We start from the raw sequence: 20,274 nt of genomic DNA, 5'->3' as shown, positions 1-20,274 counted from the left end.
AGTGCCTTCTTCAAAGAGTAACTGAGTGTGTTTAGCACATGGTAAATACTCAATAAAGAGCACTGGGAGTGACAGCAGTAGTTGGTGACATTCACACTGTTAAATTCAATTAGTTCACTTAGGAACAAGGGGTTGCGCAGTAGCTCCTAAATGCATGACAAAACTGAATAATTACTTCAACAGGGCTGAATTTACACTTCCTCTCTGCATTAGGCAAAATTTCAAATTTATTTTCAAAAACCAGGTTTGTTTTGGTAAGTGAGAAATCAAAGTATTCAGGATTTATTATTCAATGCATGGAAAACACCTCACTTTCTACAAAAAAAAGTAAAACTCTTGAGATATGCTAAATGGGTAAGATGTTCTTTGAAGGAAATGAAATCACACACTAAAAACTGAAATTTAAGCAGGCAATAAAGGTGAACTAAAGAGTTCTTAAAAATCACGGTTCCACTGGAGTTGTGGGTCAACTGAGGGTATGCGTTCCTGGATAAATATTTCTTATTCATACAGCTGCATTAGGAAAGGATACAAGGGAACCATTTATAGAAGTTCATTAAATGTTTACAACATAAATGACCTATTCTGGACAAGGATGACAGCGGCATTATGACACATACACAATTACATACTTAAGAATGAACACAGGTTAAGGTCACTGGGAAAAGCAGACACCAATACAGCACCTTCAGGAAGGGTGACTGACGATACAATTTTGTTATTACAAAGTCCAAGTTTACTGCTGTAACTACAAGTGTCAAGCTAATGTTGGGGGCAGGAGAGAAACAATTAAGTTTTCTTCTGTCAGCACTCTATTAAACAAGTTGTTTGTTTCTTTACTAACATGTTGGGAGTTGATTGTAGGCCCGTAATTAATGAGTCACAAGTTACAGTTCACACTGAGGAGCCAAGCTCAGTCAACGCTTTCCCGCTTTCCCGTGGTAGTGCATCTCCAGGAGACAATAAGCCTGGCTTAAACAAATTAACATTTAGCCTCTGGAAATGAAGTGTAAACAGAGGACAACAAATAGATTTGCTAACTGTTCTTTCCCACATTAGCCAATAATGCCAGAGTAGGCACTCTGCAAAGGGTACAGGCCCAATTCTAATAACCAAGCTCTGTTGGGAAAACATATTAAGTTGATAGAAAACAGAGCCTGTTAGCTGTGTGACCTTGGGGAGGTTTCTGAACTTCATTAAGTCTAAATTTTCTTACATGAAACAAGAGGGCCATACCCACCTCCTAGGTGTACAGTAAGGACTGTATGGGAAAGCATCCAGCATGGTGCCCAGCACATCATGAGACCACAGGAAATGGCAATGATTTGTAATATCATTTCCATTTGGCTCTGAGATTCTAAAGGTTTCCTTTACCATCCACATTTGAAAAGAGCTGGATATGGTAATCCTTCACCAACCACTAGCTGTCCTTCAGCAAAGTTTGAATATGGAAAGATCTACTTCTACAATCATAAGAAATTTGGTAGATATGGGGTTACTCTAAGTTAGTGTAATGTTGCTCTTGACTGTCTCATGAACTGGGTGTATGTCTGGATTTGTAATTTCCATCCATATTCTTCTGCTGGCTTTAGCCTTACACAGCAATTCTAAGTCTCACAAAAATATAGTACCATCGATCTTTGTGTTGCATTTGTTTCCATGGTGTTTTGTGCCACTTAGCAGTGGGCATTTCAGGCCTGAGTTGCTGCTTTTGTCCACAGTGCCTGAGCAGCAACAAATGGTGTGACTCAAACAGAAGTAAAAAAGCAAGTGGCCTGGGCATTGCAGACACTCTCTAGAGAGAAAACTCAGAGCCAAAGTCTGGCCAGTGCTCCTCAGCCTTGGCTACAACTTAGAATCACTTGGGGGAGGTTTTAAAAAGTGCCAGTGCCGTGGTCCCAACCCCAGAACAAACGAATCTGAATCTCTGCGCATCAGTGTTTTAGACAAACTCTCCAGGTGACTCTAATATGCAGCCAAGGTGAAAACGCCTGATCTCCCCAAAGCCAAACAGCACCCATCAAGCCAACCTATGAGACCTGCTCAGAAGAAACGCCTGAAACCTAACGCACTGCCCTCCACACACTATCCCCTTTGGTGCTTCGTTTTCTTTACTTCTAAAAGGCACTTTATTGAGGTATAATTTACATAAACTGCAAGTGCATCTGCACAGCCACAGACAAATCACGACACAGAATGTTGCCATCACCCCCAAAAGCTCCTTGCGCAGCTCTGCAATCACTGCAGCTCACCTCGCTCCTGTCCCATCTCCTCTTAGGCATCTGTTTCTGTCATTACAGATAAATTTTGTCCATTCTATAACACAAATGGGTTTAACAAAAAGTGTTTTCCAATGTTTTCAAGACTCATCCATGTTGTTACATCTATCAGTAATTTTTGTTGATTTCTGATTATGAATATACTACCATTTATTTATCCACTCGTGTTGATGGCCGCTGGGTTGATATCAGTTTTATCTGCAATGAATGGAGGTGCTATGAACACATGCATCTGTATCTTTTCATGGGTGCATGTTTTCATTTTTTGGGTGGATACCTACAAATGAAATTGCTGGATCATATGAAGTATATGTTCAACTTTATTAAGAACTGCCACAGTCTTTTCCAAAGTAGTTGTACCATTTTACATTCTCCCCTACAATGTATTGGAGTTACTCTAGATCCTTACCAACAGTTGATATATTGTCAGATGTTTTAGGCAGCATCACACTGTGGTCTTAATTTACATTTCCCTGATGACTAATAATGTAAAGTATCTTCAGGTGCTTATGGGACATTTCCGTTTCTTTAGTGAAATGTTATTCAAATATTTTGCTCATTTTATTAACTGGGTTGTTTTCTTCTCATTGAGTTGTAAGAGGTTCTTCACATAATCTGCATATGAGTAAGTCCTGTGCCAGATAAATGTATTGCAAATATTTTCTCCTATACAATGGCTTGTTTTTTCAATTTTTTAATAATACGTTTCAAAGAGCATTGACTCTTTAATATAGATGAGATACAATTTACCAAAACATTTTTTCATGGCATTTTTTATATCCTAAAAAGTCCTGGCCTACTTCAACATATCCATGATGTTTTCTTCTACAAGTTTTGTATCTCCAGCTTTTATGTTGCTATTTTAAATCAATTCTTGTTTGGTATAAATTAAGAGTCTAGGTTCTTTTTTACTCCATAAGGATATAAAATCGTTCCAGTGCCATTGTTGAAAAAAATATCCTTTCTCCACTGAGTCTGGACTCTATTCTGTTCCACTGGTATATACATCTATATTTACATAAATACCATACTATCTTAATTAACTTTATAGTAAGTCGTGAAAGAAGTAATATAATCTTCTTTGTTTTGTTTTCAAAATTGTTTTGGCAATTATATTAGTTTGGTAGGCCTGCCTTAAAAAACTACCACAAACCAAATGGTATAAAAAACAGGAATTTATTGTTTCACAGTTCTGGATGGTAGAAGTCCAAGATCAAGATGTTGGCAAGGTTGGTTCTTTCTGAGGACTATGAAGGAGAATTTGTTCTAGGCCTCTCTTTAGCTACTGATAGTTTGCTGGCAATCTTCGGTGTCCTTGGTTTTTAGATCTCTGTCTGTATTTTCACATGACATTCTCATTCTGTGTGTAATCTGTGCCCAAATTTCCCCTTTTTATAAGGACACCACTCATACTGGATTAGGGGCCCATCCTCCTCCAGTATGATCTCATCTTAAGTAATTACATTGGCAATGACACTGTTTCCAAATAAGGTCACGTTCTAAAGTATTGGGGTTTAGCAATTCAACATATGAATTTTGGGGGGTACAATTCAATCCATAACAGCTATTCTAGGTCTTTTGCATTTCCAAATTTTAAAACCAGCTCATCAATTTTTATAAAAAATGTTTCCTGGGACAGGTGTGGTGGCAGGCGCCTGTAATCCCAGCTACTCGGGAGGCTGAGGCAGGAGAATCTCTTGAACCCGGGAGGCAGAGGTTGCAGTGAGCTGAAATTGCACCAGCCTGAGTAACAAGAGCGAAACTCCATCTCAAAAAAAAAAAAAAAAAAAAAAACAAACGTCTCCTAACATTCTGACTGGTATAGCATTCACTCTATAGGTCAACTTGGGGAGATCTTATACTTAACCATATTGAGCTGTCTGTTAAATTTTAACTTCTCTCAGCAATGTTTTATGGTTTTCAGAGTATAGGTCTTGCACATATTTCGTTAAAGTTTATTCCTAAATATTTCATGTTTTATGATGCTATTGTATGTGGCATTTAAATTTTTTCTTATTTGCTAGTTTTATATAATTAATTTTCATTTACATATCTTGTAACCATTCAAAATTCACTTCTCATAACTTTATCAATTCCTTAACACATACGATCATCTCATTTATGAATAAAGCCAGTTTTACTTCTTTCCAATCTGCATGCATCTGATTTTTCTTGGCTTAGTGAGTTGCTTTGGACCTTCAGCACGTTGTTTACTGGAGTGGTGAGTGCAAATTCTTGCCTTGTTCCTGATGTCAGAGAGAGAGCAGTGTTTCATCATAAAGTATGAAACTAGCTGTTGATTTTCTTTTTCATAGATGCTTTTTTCCGGATGAGAAAGTTCCTTTATACTGTTAGTTTGTGGTGAATTTTGACATGAATGAGTGTAAATTTTGTTCCAAATGCTTTTCCTCTATTGAGATAATCATATTGTTTCCTCCCTCTTATTCTGTTAATATGAGAGAATTAAAGTGTCTGTTTTTCTAACATTAAACCAACAGTGCACGGCTGAGATAAACCATCATAGGTTCATGATACATTATCACTTTCTGTATTACAAGATCCACTCTGCTGATATTTTGAAAAGTGTTTTTATGTTTCTGATCATGAGAGACACTGCTCTGTAGTTACTTTGTTTGTTCTCTTTTAAGGTTTTTGTCCGGATTTGGGAACAGAGTAATGGTGTCTTCATAAAATAAGTTGAGAAGTGTTCCCTCCTCTATTTTCTGAAAGAGAAAGATTGGGTATATGCTTTCCTTCTTAAATGCTTGACAGAATTCACTGCTGAAACTATGTGTGCCTGGAGATTTTGTTGTAGAAACATTTTAAACCACACATTTAATTTTTAAAAATATTTATCCTTTATTCAGTTTTTATTTTGTTTCTTTCAAGAAAACTGTTCATATCATCTATTTTGTCAAAACTTTTTGGCATCAAGTTGTTTATGCTATTCTCTTATTATCTTTCTAATGTCTGTAATATCTATAATGATGTCTCCTCTTTCACTGCTGATAGAGGTCATTTATATTTTGTCTCATTTTCTTGACAGGTAGACAGATTTATCTGGAAAGATTGATCAGTCTTTTAAAATACGCATCCAGCTTCTGATTACATGGATTTTCTCCACTCTACATCTATTTTATTTTCTACTTCAATGATTTCCATTCTTATCTTTGTTAATTCTTTTCTTCTACTTACATTGGTTTAATCTACTCTTGGTTTTATTAGCTTAAGTTGGAAACTAAGATGACTGATCTTAAATCTGTCTTGTTTTCTCATGTATTTTAAATTTCCTAAACACTACTTTATCCCCATCGCACAATTTAGGTATGCCATTTTTCATGTTTATTCAGTTCAAAATATTTTCTAATTTCGATATGATTGTGTCTGTGACATGTGGGTTATTTAGAAGTGTACTGTTTAATTTTCAAATATCTTGGGATTTTAGAGATATTTTATAGTTTTAATTTATAATTCTGCTGTAGAGACAGAATATAGTCTTATGTTTTCTGTTCTTCTACATTTATTGAGCTCTGTTATGGCCCCAGCATATGGTCTGTCTTGGTGAATGTTCTATGTGTACTGGAAAGAACGTACATGCTTGTTATTGGTGCAGTGTTCACTAAATTTCACTTGATCGATCAAGGTGGCTGATGGTATTCCAGTTTTCCATATTCCTCCTGGTTTTCTTTCAGCTTGTTCTGTAATTTATAAAGATAAGAACGCTGATATCTCCGATTATGACTGTAGATCGATTTTTTCTTTCAGGTGTCAGTTTTAGTTTCAGTTATTTGAAATTCTGCTATTAGCAATGTATGTTTAGGCTATTATGTCTTCTTGATGAACTGACCCTTTAATCATTAGGAAATATCACTCTTTTACATCTAGGGATATTCTTTGTCCTTAGGTCTATTTTGTTTAATATTAATATAGCCACTCCAGCTTTCTTATAAGTGTTTACATGGTATATCATTCTTTCACTCTTAAGGTATCTTCATCTTTATATTCAAAGTATATTTCTTATCATAGCATATAATTGAGTCTTGCCTTTTAAAATCAAGTATAGGCCAGGCACAGTGGCTCACACCTGTAATCTCAATGCTTTGGGAGGCTGAAGGTGGGAGGATCATTTGAGGTCAGGAGTTCGAGACCAGTCTGACCAACATGGTGAAACCCCATCTACCGGGGGAACCAGCCCCCAATGTTTCAACGTAGGTTCTTTTCTATTTTCCCTAAGTGTCGGCCGGTCTGAGAAATAAAGAGTACAAAAGAGAGAAATTTTACAGCTGGGTCTCTGGGAGTGACATCACATGTTGGCAGGTTCCGTGATGCCCCTTGTAAGTTTTTATTAGGGGTTTCAAAAGGGGAGCGGTGTACAAACAGGGTGTGGGTCACAGAGATCACATGCTTCAAAGGCAATGAAATATCACAAGGGCAGAGAGGCAGAGTGAGATCACAAGGCCAGGGTGAAACCAGAATTACTGATGAAGGTCCATGTCCTGCTGGGCACACACTGTCATTGATAAACATCTTAACAGGAAACAGGTTCAAGAGCAGACAACCGGTCTGACTAGAATTCACCAGGCTGGAATTTCCTAATCCTAGCAAGCCTGAGGGCCCTGCAGGAGACCAGGGAGTATTTCATCCCTTATCTACAACTGCATAAGACAGACACTCCCAGAGCGGCCATTTTAGAGACGTCCCCCGGGAATGCATTCGTTTCCCAGGGTTATTCCTTGCTGAGAAAAGAATTCAGCGATATTTCTCCTATTCACTTTCTGAAAGAACAGAAATATGACTCTGTTCTGCCCGGCCCTGCAGGCAGTCAGGCCTTATGGTTATCTCCCTTGTTCCTTGAAAATCGCTGTTACCCTGTTCTTTTTTAAGGTGCCCAGATTTCATATTGTTCAAACACACATGCTTTACAAACAATTTGTGCAGATAACGTGATCATCACAGGGTCCTGAGGTGACATACATCCTCATCTTATGAAGATGATGGGATTAAGGGATTAAAGACAAGACAGGCATAGGAAATTAAAAGAGTATTGATTGGGGAAGTGATAAATGTCCATGAAATCTTCACAATTTATGTTCAGAGATTGCAGTAAACACAGGTGTAGGAAATTATAAAAGTATTAATTTGGGGAACTAATAAATGTCCATGAAATCTTCACAATTTATGTTCTTCTGCCATGGCTTCAGCCAGTCCCTCTGTTCGGGGTCCCTGACTTCCCGCAACACTGTCTCTATTAAAAATACAAAAATTAGCTGGGTGTGGTGGTGAATCTTTAATCTCAGCTACTTGGGAGGCTGAGGCAGGAGAATTGCTTGAACCTGGTAGGCAGAGGTTTCAGTGAGCTGAGATCATGCCACTGCACTCCAGCCTGGGCAACATAGAGAGACTTCATCTCAAGAATGGAACAGAACGGAACAGAACGGAACAGAACAGAACAGAACAGAATAGAATCCACTCTAATAGTCTTTAACTGGATATTTAAGCCATTTACATTTAATATATTTATCAACATGATTGAGTTTATCATTCTGCCATCTGTTTTCTATTTGTCTTGACTATTCTTTGTTCTTATTTTCCAGACTCTTTCGAGACTGAGCATTTTTAAATATTCCACCTATTTCTCCAATACTGGCTTATTAACGGTCTCTCTCTTTTTCTAAAAGTGGTTGCACTGGAGTTTAGAGTATACATCTTTACCTTGTTGCAGTCTGTCTACAAATAATACCATACTACCCCACATACAATGTAAGAACGTTGTAACTGTATACTCTGTTTAATCTTTGAGCAATTACTCATATATTTTTCTTCTATATACACATTAAAAATCCCCTAATATATTGCCATTATGATTACTTTAAAGAGCCAATTACATTTCAAAGAAAATTAAAAGTGAGAATAGAAATATTTTCTTTTTACCCATATATTTAACTTTTCCAGTGATTCTAATCCTTTGTATATATTTGTATAGGTCAGGTTTCCATGTGCTATCATTTACTTTCACCTTGTTGAACTTCATTTAACGTTTCTTACAGGACATTTTGCCTTCTTTTTTTTGACCTTCATTTTTGAAGGATATTTTGGCTGGATACATAATTCTAGATTAACAGTTTTCCTTTAGTATTTTAAAGATGTCATTCCATTGATTCCTGTCTTGCATCATTTCTGAAGGAAAGCCTGTTATCATTTTTATCTTTGTTCTTATAAACTGACAGGCAAGAAAGTCAGTGAATTAAGAGTAACAACACTACAGAGAAGATTAGCCAAAACCGAAAGCTGGTTATTTGTAAACATTAATAGAATGGAAAATACCAGAAAGACTGAGGAAGGAAAAAAGAGACATCTTTTTTTTTTTTTTAAGAAAGAATAGAATTAAAAGGAACAGGTTTTAGACAACCTAGATAAAATATTAAAATATGAACAATTTTATGAAAAAAATGTGAAAATCTAGATGAAATAGATATTTCTGAGAAAAGTAGAAAATGTTAAAATTGACAGAAAAAATCAAAGGCTTGGATAAGACTGTCCTTTTTAAAGTGCCCAGCCAGGCTACTGCCCATGTCCTGGAGAGGTAGGAGGCAGGGCTCGGACACCTGACCAAATTGAGGACTAACTAAAACAGGTAGGTCGGGGTGGAAGCCATTTTCCATAAGACATACCCACCAATATGTCATGTCAGTTTACCATTGCCATGGCAACACCCAGAAGTTACCACCCCTTTCCACAGCAACAACCTGATGACCTGAAAGTTGTCACCCTTTTCCTAGAAATTTCTGCATAAACTGCCCCTTAATTCTCATATAGTTAAAAGTGGGTATAAATATGAGTGCAGACCTGCCTCTGAGCTGCTATTCTGGGCACACTGCCTATAGGGCAGCCCTGCTCTGCAAGGAGCAGCACCTCTGCTGCTGCTATACACTGCCGCTTCAATCAAAGTTGCTGTTTACCACCACCAACTCACCCTTGAATTATTTCCTGGGCAAAGCCAAGAACCTTCCCAGGCTAAGTCCCAATTTGGGGGCTTGCCTGTCCTGCATCACTGGGGAAAGGCAGGAGTCGGGGGTGGCAAGAGCTCCTCAGTAGCAGGCAAGAGGGCCTCAGCATGGAGCTATGTGATTGGTGACTTCTCTTGAGATGCTGTGGCACCTGCATCCTTGGCAAAGGCTGCTGGAATAGACTGCGACTTCTGAAGCAATAGCTGCCTAAAATGAAGGTGCAGGCTCCAGAATTCTAGTCATTTGTCACAGAAAGATTGAAGAGCCTGACAGAATTATTTGTTAAAGAGAATCGTGAATTCAGAATAGCAGAAGGAGCAGTGAGGGATTTATTAAATGGAATAAGACCTCAAGATGTGGACTCTGCTACCATTGTTACCCCTATTCAAATGCAGTAGATGTTTCCGTCAGCTGGTATTTGGATGATGGACAGGAGAAAAGCACAGAACAATTACTGCCAGGCTTCGTGAAGACAATTTTGAAATTACTACACTCTGGATTGATGTTGTCGCTGATGGAAGAGATGCTGAGGACAAATTCACAACTGACTAGGAGATGCTGAACACAAAGCTCTCTAGCAAACAATTCTATGTCTTTGGGTTTTGATGGTACTTTATCTAATTTAATGGTTATGGAGATTTTTTTAAATAAGAAAGGTTTGTTGGACATCAACAGAGTACAATACAATTGTTTTTGAATTTTAAGATATGTCAGGTTTTGTGGGAGAACTGTAGACAAACCTGGTGACCACGGTCCTGAGAAGCAACTGCAGAGCCTGCAAAAGGCCTGGCTGGGCTATTAGGAGAAAGCATTTGGGTGGAACTAAAAAAGCTCTTGACAGTAAACATGTAAATCATTTGATTCACCTTATCTATGATCTTCATGTGGCTCCTTATGTAGGTGTAACTGCCAATGCAAGTTTAGAAGAATTTAACAAAGTCAGTAAAAATGTCGAAGGTTTTTCACCAAAGCCAATGACTCTTTTGGCCTCATTATTCAAAGTACAGAATGATGTCACAAAATTGGATTGGAGGTTGACGATTTCAAAAGAAGAGAAAAACCTTGGCTTATTTATAGTTAAAAATAAAAAAGACTGAATTAAAGCAATAGATAGTTCAGAACCACTGAAACCCTATCAAGACTTTCTTAGGGACTTTAGGGAACTTGCCGTGACTTCTCACATACATGAACTACTGAAGAGTCAAGGAGAGCACCATCCCCTAAAGAAAGGGCAGCTGTGGTCCCTTCCTACAGTTCCTGTTCAGTGGGCACGACACCAGAAAAGTGGACATTTCTTGGGGGAAAAGAAACCAGGGCTCTATTACAACAACTACAAGAACGGTGGAGAAAAAGTGGTTACCAAGGGGAAAAAGATAAACTTCTAAGTTACCTAAAGCTAGAGGGCTCACTACTAAAAAGTGGAAACTTTTTGGTAAGACCCGGTTGATTTACTGCCCTCCCTCTTAGTGAGATGAAACTACAGCAGAATAAAAGCCAGCTTAGAGGACCTCTTTAGAAGAGTAACGGTCTTACTTAGTGAAATATACTTATATTTTAGGTACTAAATTTAAGTCTACCTCCTCTTAATCTAATTTATATCACTGAATCTAATTCTTTCAGAATAATTTCTATGAGAGGGGTAGAACTGACTTCTATTTTAATCTATTTAGACTTTTTTTAAATTTTTGTTTTTGCAAAGGATAGTGCTAAGATTGATCTTAAGACAAGGTAATTGCCTTGAAGAAAAAAATGTTTATTAACATTTGGAATGTTTATAAGTGTCAGTTCTTATCTGAATTCCAAAATAAACTGTGCCTGAGAAGAAAATAAGAAAAAATATTAAAAGAACAAAAATTTTTAAAGATACTAAAATGACCAAAACTCACTAACACAAAGACGCAAATAGCTCTCAAGTGAGTTCCACCCAATTTTCAAGAAACAGAACATCTATTTTGTATACAAGTTGTTCCAAAACAACAGAAAAATAAGGAAAGATTTCCAACTCATTTTACAAGGCTAGTATGACTTTGTTCCAAAACCAGGAAAGATAGACCACTGTAAAGAAATTAAAGGCCTTTTTAACTTATGAAAATAGATTCCCTTCCCCTAAAATATTCTAGAAATAATATTAGCATAACTAAATCAAAGATGCTACAATAATACATCATGTTCAGGCAGACTTTTCTCAAAAATGCAAGAATAGATTCAACTGGATCAGAAAATCTACAATGAACCTCATTAATGTACTCATAATAATATCAACCATCACAGAAAAAGTACCCGACCATGCTTAGCCCCTATTTATGATTTTTTTGATTATCAGAAAACTAGAGAACTTTTTTAACTTCAAAAAGGCTATGTGTCAGAAACCCACAGTAAATGTCATAGGTAAAGGAAAGTTTACATAGATGCTAAGACCAGAAAAAAAACACAAGGATACTGTCTCCTGGCACTGATATAGAAAAATAAATTCAAGAAAATACTATAATTTTAAAAGGTCTTTGTTTAAAATGTTCTATCTCTAGAAATCAAGGATGCTCAGAAAATCAAAGAGGAACTAGAATTATGTAAAAAGTATTTCAGTCTTACTATCAGAACAGAAACAATGAAAGAATAAAAACAAACTAAAGCAATAAGGCTGATTTAGCTGGAAAACAGTAATGTTTTTTGGAGTAAGAGCACTTTGGGAGGCCAAAGAGGGAGGCTGGCTTGAGGCCAGGAGTTTGAGACCAGCTTGGGCAACACAGAGAGACCCCATCTCAACAAATAATTTTTTTAAAAATTAGCTGGGTGTGATAGTGTGTAACTGTAGTCCCAGCTACTGGGGAGGCTGAGGCATGAAGATGGGTTGAGCCCAGGAGTTCGAGAGTACAGTAAGCTATGTCTGTGCCACTGCACTGCAGATTGGGCGACAGAGAGAGGGAGAGAGACACCCTGTCTTGAAAAATAAACAACAAAAATAAATGAAATGGGAAATAAGATCTAGAAGGTCAGGATAAAAAGATATAAAGAGGAATGAAAACGCACTGTGTTCTAACACACTTACAGTGAATTTTAGAAAAGAGTAGATGTTTCAGTGGCTATTTGAACAGAAACTGTGATTGGGTCCTACAAAACCCATGAGAGAAGCAAGGCATGGTCTTGACTCACTGGAATTACTGACAGCAAGATCCAAGAAACTACTGAGGAGATTGCTCCCAAATGTGTAGCCCCCCAACTGTCAGAGACTAACTGAAATCTGCTGAAGCAGAAATGAAGACTTTCTCCATCTTTCCCTCAGATATCACAGACTTTCTGCTATGGTCTGCTAGTTGGCAACAAGTAAGAAGTATTGGTTTCTGGGGACATACTTTTGCTTGGGGTAACTATTAGAAGACCAGGAATCGGCTTGTTTTCTAACTCTGGTGTATGTGTGGGGTGGGGGGGGCAATGTTTTGATAATCTTGTGTCCTGTTAACTTTTTTAATTTTAAGAAGTGAGGCACATCAGAGGCTTGGTATTGGGTGTTCCTGAAAGAACCACACACATTCTGGAAAGAGACAGTCCAGGCTGCAGCTGTTAAAAAAAAATCCTGACCCTATACAGGCATTAAGAGCCCCTCTAACTGGGATTGTGCAGAATAAGAAATCAGGGAGAATATATTTTGAATTTCAATTTATTTGAACACACATGGGCAAGAGAATTGGACTTTAATGCCTTTGGACTTTAATTTAAAATGCAATGTAATCTTTGGATTTTAATCTCTCTCTGGGAACCTGATAATGAGATAGAATTAATATTCAAATATGGAGTGTCTCTTATGGGCATTTTATTATTACAATGAATGTAGGCCTTTCATTGGAGTATCTTAATATGGAATGAATTTTGCACCTTGAGGTCAAAGTGATTTTGCAGTTAATTAGATTCATGTGTTGTTCTGACCCACTTAAGAGTCTTCTGGGGGTAAAATATCCACTCCTCACCAGTGGTCCAAGAGGAAAAAAAGGAGTGTAGTTGGCAAAGCAGCCTCATGAAGGTGGGAGCAGGACGATCCTGACAAACTGAGCTTCTCTCCAAAGGAAGGACACACTCCTACATCCCTAACAGCCAAAGCTAAAGCCCAACACATCAGTGTACCACCACCACCACAAAGGGGCTGGATGGGTTAGAAGGCTCTCCCTCTCTTCTTCTTGTTGTGGAGAGAGCTGTATTAACATACTAACCCCTAACTTTTCCAGGCCCTTCACTGGCCCCTTCCCAGTGCGGTGACAATCGAATCCCTCTGAGTTGAGCTGTATAGCGTCCATGGTATACAGAGCAGCTATTTGTTTGCTTGTCTCACTCTTTCATTAGACTCTGGGGCTTTCAATGACAAGAATCACGTTTCCACTCATCCTTGCATCCCTTGCCCGGTCCCGAGATACTTAACAATGATTTGCCGAAAAAAATATATGCGCGTGAGAGGCAAAAGCTCACCTTCCACCCTTGCAGGGTCCAAATATAACCAACAGATATGTACCGAACGAAACTTAGCCAGGGGGAGGCAGGTGAGTAAATTAATAACTAAAAATACATTTACAAACTATGGTAATTCCTATAAAATAAATAATTAAGATGATCTACTAGAGACTGAGAGAGCGGCCAGAGACTGTTTGAGATGGGTGGTCAGGTGAGCCTTTCAGGTCATGATGATGTACTGATACAGTCTGAAGAAGCACTGATACAGAGCAGTGACTTTCCATCCTTACTGTCAATCTGCATCTCCTGGGGAGCTTTTAAAACTACCCATGTCTTGGCCCCACCTCATGCCAACTTAATCTCTATCTTGGGGGTGATGGTCCTGGCACAGATACATAGTTTAAAAGCTCCTGGCTGGGCATGGTGGCTCATGCCTGTAATCCTAGTGCTTTTGGAGGGTGAGGTGGGAGGATCACTTGAGGTCACAAATTCGAGACCAGTCTGAACAACATGGTGAGACCTCAACTCTACAAAAAATTAAAAATTAGCTGGGTGTGGTGTGTGAGCCTGTAGTCCCAGCTACCCGGGAGGCTGAGGTGGGAGGATCGCTCAGGAGTTCAAAGTTCCAGGGAGCTTTGACTGTGCCACTGTGCTGCAGCCTGGGCAGCAGAGGGAGACCCTGTCTCTCATTAACTAATGAACTAAAAGCTCCCTAGGTGACTCAGATTCACAGAAGGGTTGAATATAAAGTCTTGGAAATCAGGAAAAAAAATTTAGATTTGTGTGAAAAGGAGCAAGAGCGGCACCAAGAAGGCCAGTGAGGAAGCTGCCGCGGACGCTGAATGAAAGGTGATGCAGGCCTGAAGGCTGCGACAGCAGTGGGGACAGAAAGATGCAGGTGGATACGAGATACACGGTAAAGGTAGATCAGACACTAACTGCTCTATAGGACAGTGGTAAGAGAAAGAAACAACTGGAAGATTCTAAGAGTCTGGTTGAACTGGAAGTGTGGTGGGATCATTTACTGGGAGGGCAAAGAAAAGATCTGGGGATGTGGGACTCAAGGGCACAGTTTGGGCATATTTCACGGGAGGCACTTAGAGACGAGACACCTAAGTAAACGTTAGCAGTTATATATTATCCATCTCTTATACATTGAGAATGTGAGCAGTTATGTCCCCTAGTGTGGAGCCCCAGGGACATGTCTGGGCTCAACAGGCATTCTGCAGTCATCTGCACACAAATGGCCCTTAAATCTTGGGCACTGGAAATCTCCTAAAGGGGGTAGATGGAGATAGCAAAGGGCTCAGGACACAAAGGTCTCAGGAGAGAAATCCTGGTGCTCCTTGTATAACCTTGGCATCAGCACCAAGTATTACTCAACCAAAAGATTTGAGTAATCCAACACTAAATATTGTAGGCAAATGTAAACACTCATTCCTGATAGATTAATTTGTAAATGATATGAATATTTTTGTTCCTGGAAAAAGATCATCAGTAACTGAAATTGCACAAGATTTTCTTTAAAAGTTACAGTGATCATCAAATTATTTGCCCGCTGATTGTTTTTCAGGGTAACTTCTTTCAGAAATGTATTTCCAAACTGTGGGCTGTGAAATACGCAAATTTCCTACTGTGTTCTGTTAAAATTATACAGGAATAACAGACATACATACATATATACCTCACTAAACTGAATTAAATTATTTTAATTCCAACTGACTATTCTGTCCAAAGCTGGGATATGGGAAGAGCCACAAAAGTATTGATGAGAAAGTTCAACTCAAGACAAATGGACAGCATTCCTTCCCATACAGTAAGTCTACAGAGTACCGAAGGTCAAAAGAAGCAAATGCCAGGCTTGGGAACTGGAGGCTAGAAGGTGGGAAGGAAACTGCCAGGGCACTCGGCATCTCCTAGGCCCTCCTGTCTCCCTAGTGCCCTGAGGGAAAAGGGGCCAGGAGGCAGATCAAGACACAGCAGTAGACGGAAAAAGGTCCAAACTCCAGTTTTGGAGTCAATGAGAATTAGAGTCCATTTCAGCTAGAGGATCGTCACCCTCAAATCTCACTGCAGCCCAGATGAACACTCTAGGGTCCTGACCCTTCTTTCAGGAGCCAAGCGCCAACCCTGAGATGGGGACAGATCCTATCCATGAAAATTCTCTGTGTTTTTCAATGCACATATATTAAATACTTATACTTAATTTGTTAAAAAATGAAGATCACCTTTATATATACAGTATTTTAGGTCTTTCCATACAATAAAAATTATTTGAAAATGTGATTTTCTAATAGTATAGTCTATTCAGTCACTACACCCTACCATAATTTATTGAACATTTCAGGACATTTGCATCATGACTAAATTTTCACCAACAATGTAATGAGCATCCATATATATAATTGTTTTTAACCTCATCACTGATTATTTCCTTTGGAGAAATTCCCAAAAGAATTACTGGACAAAAACAAAACCAAACCACCTTTGAATGTCTTTGAGACATACTGTTAAAATGCCTCCCAAGAGGGTTCTCCCAATTCATACCATCCCTAGAACTGTCCATGCTTCCCTTTTTCTTACTGATGCTGCAGATTTTTAAAGTTGCTTTTTTGATAGGTAAAAAATGTTCTTTGGGGCTTTCCTTTGCCTTAAAGGAAGGCTGAGCATTCCTCCAGCTGCCTACATTTTATAAATTAAGATTTTATGAGATAAAGGCATCTAATAGTACAAGTTTTGCTGACCAGCTGAGATGTGCCCGCAGCATTGCACTTGGAGTGGGTACGAGACCTGAGTAAGGAAGAACCAACAATCCTTCCGACCAGGGAGCAACGCCCTGGCAGGAAGGGTGATAAAGTGCAGGCTGCACTGGCGCCCAGTTTCTCACACAAGGACTGCACCAATGCACGGGGCCTCAGTGGCCACACGGGAACACAGTGAGGCTGAGAATGTCAGAGACTGCATCCCATAAACTAACCCTGCTCCCCATGACACCTCCAAAAAGAAAGGAATCCAGAGAGAATGATACTACAGTTCCATGGCAAAACTCAATAGGGTAAAGTAGTAAGTAGCATTCTCCAAGCTTTTGTGACAAAATAAAGATGCTTTTCAAGAATAGTAGTAATGGCAGAGGCTCTTAAAGCACCCAGAAGTACAAAACACAATGTGATTAATACAAATATTCTCTGAGTTCAACTACCAAATTCCAGAAAAATTAGCAACTATCTTTTCTTTAGCAAACATTCACATCTGAATTTAGTGCAATTTTCTCATGAATTATTCAACTAGCAGATAAAATCTTTGTTTAAATAATGAATGAAATTAGCTGATTTTTAAGAAGCTAGCTATATTTCTGATTACAAGATGAAAAAAATATTTGGTAAATGAATGTTGAATCACTGCATAGCTACAAAATTTGTCTGCTTTGTCCAAAACAACCAGAAACCTTAAAGCTAGATGTCAGAAAGGTATTTTCAACTGATTTGGAATGCAAAATATCTTCCCATGTTTGGTCCAGGAGGACATGGCTCAGAGGCTGCCAAGTACACCCCTCCTGCAGGACGGTGCAGACCCCTTTGCACAGGACTGTCTCTGACTCTCAGCCTCACGGCTTCCTCAGACTTCCACAGAACAAGAGGTAATGGCAAGAAAGCAGGGACAGGACCCAGGAGCATTGAGTTTAAGCCTGGCACTGCCACCTGCTCGGCCATGTGAACCTAGGTGAGTCATTTTGGCCTCAGGAAAAACAGGCCAAAAAGCTCTACTGCAAACAGAAGGTGTCATTTTAGTAAACGGTAAGAAAACAGAACATCTTACACAATACCTGGCTTCTAGAAAGTGCTCAATAAAATGGGAGAATTTAATATCATCTTTTATTTGTCCTTCTACTTAGGGCATTTTTGTTGCATTCCTTCTAAAGAACTTTAAACTAGCTGAATCATAAGAAAAAAAGTAGAAGCACAGTGTTAGTTTTCCATTACTGTCATTTCTTTAAGACAGTTTAATTAGGCAAAATGTCAAAAGCTGGCCAGTGAAGTATTTAAAGAGCTAGATGAAAGATCCCCATTTTTAAGCAGAAGCAGGAGAAAATATGAATCAAGAAGTGAATTTATCTCTAATGTACTTGAGTGCACATTACTTAAAACTCCACTCCATTTAGTAGCCTCCCGAAAGTACCACAAGACATGACTTGAGAAAGCAACAATACCAGAAAGGGATGGGTAAACTATGGCAGCAGCAGAGAAAACAAAGCAGCTCTGAAAAGCTGTTTTGGCACATCTGTGCTAGCACGCACAGCTACATTTAGAACAAAAATAACCCATACAGCAAGTTTTTAAAAATATGCATTCTGCTTCTGCTACTTGGGGTGCAATACCCACCCATAATGCATCATCTACAATGTCATACTTCAGTGCCTGAACAAACAGAATTCTGTCATGAACACATTCAGTCTTTAATTTTTAACCCATGGACAGAATCTCAATTGCTTGTTGTATTATGATAAGCTCCTTGCCATCAATAAATAATGCCTTGGAAACTGTTGATCAGCTTGCCCATGGTGTTTAAAAAATAAAAAAATAAAAGGCTTGCTGGGAGCCCAAGTGTCCAGCCCGTGCTGGGAATCTGCCACACAGCAGCCCTCAGAATGACTGTCTGGAATGTGTAAGAATAGCCATGAGGTCAATTTGGGCCCTGCTCTAAGCTGTGTGTCCTCTGGGCACAGGGAGGGGGTCGACAGGCCAGCCCACAGGAAGCCAGCCTCCTGTCCCTTCTCCCGTGCCTACCATCCACACCTCCTGACAGCCTAGCACAGACCTCCAAGGCGAGACATGTGGAAGCCCCACTGTTACCTGAGGCAGACTGTGCAATGTGACACTCGGGGTGCAGATTACAATTAGGGGACTATGTCTTACGAATCAAGATCATGTGTCTTAGAAACTGTGTTAGCTCTGCTTGAAAATGGGAAATAGGCGAGGGAAAGGAAACATGCCAAGTATCCTATTATATTACAAATCTCTTACATGCAAATATTTGGTATTCCTAATGGTTTTGCAAGGTAGAAAATAATGTTCCAAGGTGACAGATAAAGAAAATGAGATCTGTAAGGGTTAACTTGTTCACAGTCACAGAGCTTAATGAGTGGCAAACCCCAGATCTGCTTAATTTAAAAATGTACATTTTTTTTTTTTAAATTGTACCACACAAATTGCAGGTAACTATTTCTGGTTTTCAGAAAAGAGAGAATGGCTGAAATAATATTAAATGTGCTGGAAAACCTCAAAGTGTGCAAATGAAGAGTGTTGAGGATTAAGAAGGGGAGAGGGAGGGCCAATGACACAGACCTGGCCTGCTGTAGGACAGGGGACGGCCCGCAAAGCAGTCAGGGACAAATGCGGGTAGTGGGCTGCCAGCCTCAGCAGACCTAGGAAGACATCTCAAGTGCCAAACTCTCACCAGCCTTGACCTACAGGAAAGAAGTCTGACCATTTCCTCAGTGCCCTCGGGAATCGTGCCATCAGCATGACACAAACATGACAACAGTACTTTCAGGTCCTTTTTCCAAGACCTATTTCTCTGTGTGCTAACACCTGGCACCTGGCACCTCTTTTAATCTTCTATTTATTTATTTGATAAACATTTAAAAGAAAGCTACTTTGTGACAGACCTTGTATTGGAGACTAAAAGGTAAATCAGAAACAGGTACTGCTCTTACCAATGTCAGGATGTGGGTGGGGAAAAGGGAGAGAGAAGGCCCCACAGACAAGCAAAAAGCACCATTCACATCCAGCACTGGAGGGAAACACGAAGGGCTGCGGGAATACAGAAGAGGACACCTGAGCCGGCCAGGCAGGTCCAATCAGGGGCAGCCCTGAAGGCCAAGCTTACCAGTTTTAACTTTGTCCTGAAGGCAACAGAAAGAATTTACAGAGACTGGTGTTTCAGAAAAGAACAGGGAGTTGTACCCTCATTCAAAGATTCACGTTTTGCAATTTTCAGTTACCCGTGGTCTGAAACTATTAAGTGGAAAATTTCTAAAATAAACAATTCCTGTTTTTTAAGTTGCGCACCATGCTGAGGAGCATGAGAAAATCTCTCACCATCCCTCCCAGGGCTTGAATCCTCCCTTGTCCAGCACACCCACACTATCTATGCTCCCCAGCCATTCTGCCATGGTATCACAGTGCTTGTGTTCATGGAACCCTTATTTTACTTAACAATGACCTCAAGTACAAGAGTAGATGCTGCCAATTTGAATATGCCAAAGAGAAGCCATAAAGTGCTTCCTTTAAGTGAAAAGGTCAGACTTCTAGACTTAAGAAAAAAACTGTATGCTGAGGTTGCTAAGATCAATAGTATGAAAAATCTTCTGTCTGTGAAACTGTAAGCAATCTATTGTTGTAATTGTTCTAGTTTACCATCAGTTGTTGTTATTAATCTCTTACTGTGCCTAATTTATAAATTAAACTTTATCACAGGTACATATGCATAGGACAAAACCTCACATATATAGGGTTTGGTACTATCCTTGGTTTCAACATCTACTGGGAGTC

At 39.1% G+C, this 20,274-nt stretch overlaps 1 protein-coding gene and 1 pseudogene across 4 annotated transcripts in view; one reads left to right on the top strand and one right to left on the bottom strand.

Annotated features, from left to right (window-relative positions):
- ATXN10 (ataxin 10) overlaps positions 1-20,274 on the bottom strand; it is a 182,852-nt gene that overhangs the window by 41,082 nt on the left and 121,496 nt on the right. The window lies entirely within an intron of this gene.
- On the top strand, positions 9,466-10,733 carry LOC129023649 (CCA tRNA nucleotidyltransferase 1, mitochondrial-like; annotated as a pseudogene).

This window comes from Pongo pygmaeus, chromosome 23, assembly GCF_028885625.2.
Source record: "Pongo pygmaeus isolate AG05252 chromosome 23, NHGRI_mPonPyg2-v2.0_pri, whole genome shotgun sequence".
Classification (NCBI taxonomy): Eukaryota; Metazoa; Chordata; class Mammalia; order Primates; family Hominidae; genus Pongo; species Pongo pygmaeus.
Note: the sequence above shows the minus strand (reverse complement) of the source record. Positions and strands in the feature narration are given on the sequence as shown.